The sequence below is a fragment of the Corylus avellana genome, chromosome ca2 (assembly GCF_901000735.1).
Source record: "Corylus avellana chromosome ca2, CavTom2PMs-1.0".
Classification (NCBI taxonomy): domain Eukaryota; kingdom Viridiplantae; phylum Streptophyta; class Magnoliopsida; order Fagales; family Betulaceae; genus Corylus; species Corylus avellana.
The window spans coordinates 34,718,868-34,721,327 of NC_081542.1; the positions used below are offsets into that span (position 1 = coordinate 34,718,868).

General features: G+C 32.1%; 1 protein-coding gene across 1 annotated transcript in view; it reads left to right on the forward strand.

The window, feature by feature from the left end:
• The window catches only part of LOC132170593 (exocyst complex component EXO84C), a 40,022-nt gene that overhangs the window by 28,308 nt on the left and 9,254 nt on the right, over window positions 1–2,460 (forward strand). The window lies entirely within an intron of this gene.

Below are 2,460 nucleotides of genomic sequence, written 5' to 3' on the forward strand. Positions count from 1 at the left end.
GCAACTTAGACGAGTACTTTAATCCCACAGAAAATGATTAGTTAAGCCACTCATTTTTTACTAGCTTAGTTAATCATGTATGTATGGGATTAGTAATTCCATGGGAATAGTGTGTTACCAAACAAAAGAATTGTTATACCTAGGATTAACTAGTCTATTCCAAAGACCTATTCCGCAAACCAAACGGAGCTTTAAAATTTGTGCATAGCAGTAGAAAAATGCTTTCCAAAAGAAAAAAAAAAAAAAAAAAAAAAAAAAAAAATCTAAAGTTGGTTAGGTGAAAAATTAGAAATTAAAAAATAAATAAACATGTAAAAATAAACAAAACTCAGCTTTGTTCTAGAAGGAAAAAGGTATAGAAAAAGCTACAGTGTGACCAAAAATTTATAAACTTCCATCTTAGAAAAGGAGTAGCAGGTCAAATACCATTTTCTAAAAGGATTAAGCTTAGGTGCGGTAGAAAACTACAGCATATATCTACTCCCATGCTAAAGTGTATAGAGGTTGGAGGCCCTTTAATGCATAATATTGAGAATTGAATAAGCAATTCAATGAGAGACGTTTGTAAGCATTCCAAACCGTTAACCGCCACTGCCACCGCCTGTACAACTTTTTCATACTCACACTTGACCGCTGGAGTTTGTAAAGGGCAAACCCCCACTTAACGCACCGGATTACTGCAAGTTTATTTCTCTAAGTAGCTTAAAGGTGCTAAGTGTATAACCTCACTTATCCACCAGGTTGTTAAGCAACCTTTTTTCCCCATCAGGGTGTTTGGCTTGTAATTCTCTCTAACCGATGGGCTTTAACATCTATACCCTTTTACATACATTTGCATGCCTTTTTCATATTCTTTTACATGTTCACATTATTACATATTCATAAAAATTAGTTTTCCTTTGAAACCTCAACTTTTCATACAATTGTTTTTTCTTGAAAATCACATTTTCCTACACATGTATAGCATTTAACCTACTGAGCAACCATATGCTTCAACACACATTGAACGCTAGGCCATTCGTTGAAGATAATAGTACATCAAACCCATATAAAGTTTTACCATAAGCATATTCTATCCATTGGACAAATATAGGTTCGATCAAGATTTATTTCTCCAAAGTACCAAAAGCAAGCATGACATCATTATGAACATGAAGTCCCAAAGTATGGAATCCCAAAAAAAGGTTGGCCCAACTTAAATGGGATATGTAAAACATTTCAAAATATCATTCATATTCAAATATTATTTATAAAATAACAGAGCTCAATAAACTATATATACTCATGCTTTGAAAAATAAGGGGAAAATGCAGTTTACCCCCCTGAAGTTTCAGGCGTTTTTCAATTTTAACTCAAAAGTTCAAAAATTGGCAATCTACCCCCTGAAGTTTCAAAAATTGGCAATTTAAACATTCCGTTTAATTTTTCCATCAAAATGGACGGAAATCTATGAAATTACATCATTGCCCTTAGATTTTTTTAAAAAAATTTCCGTCTAATTTAACGGAAAAATTAAACGAAAGGTTTAAATTATCAATTTTTGAAACTTCAAGGGGGTAGATTGCCAATTTTTGAATTTTGGGGTTAAAATTAAAAAACTCTTGAAACTTCAGGAGAGTAAACTGCATTTTCTCCGAAAAATAATGTAGTAAGTCAGTAATTTTAGAAGTTTATAGTTACAACTTTAGATTAGACTCAAATAACGAATCCCCATATTCCGTACTATATCTGCATTTCATATCATTTCTAACTATTAAACTCACACCTTATTTTAAAACCCTAAACCTTAATCAGTACCTTATTCAATTTCCTACTAAAAGCTCGACCAACCAAGGATCAATTGAAACATCTTCTGAGAAACCCTAAAGTTTCAATGATCATCTCGGTCGGCCAAAGTATTCAGCTTGGTCAACCAAAGCATCCTCCAAATAGTGGCAATAGCCATGCAACTATCTCAAACCTCAATCTTTTGACTCTTTCTTACGTTAACTTTCCTTAGATATTGTACACATTGCATATACAATTAAACTAATCAATTCAAAATGTCAAAAATGTTTATGCTTAAAATCTAGATCAAAACTATGGTTTTATAAAAACCTTGTTTCTAAGAATCATTCTCATCTTAAAAAAATAGGCAGCATAACGGCGCGTTTACGTTAGTGAACCAATCGCATGCGGAACCACTTTTACACAACTTTTTTAAAGATAACTTCAAAAACTCACATATACATAACCACATAAAATAATGATATTGCTCATGTTTTTTTTTTATAATTTGGGCTACATTTGTATACTTTAAGCATGCTAAGCCATTTTACAATGTTATAGAAGCATTATAACCGCAATGCAGCATAGACACATAAAATTATACAAGTATTACTAAGGCATTACTATAAATCTAGCTATTGCGCATATTGAAACTCGGGCATTACAACTACACTTACAAACTTATAATCTAAC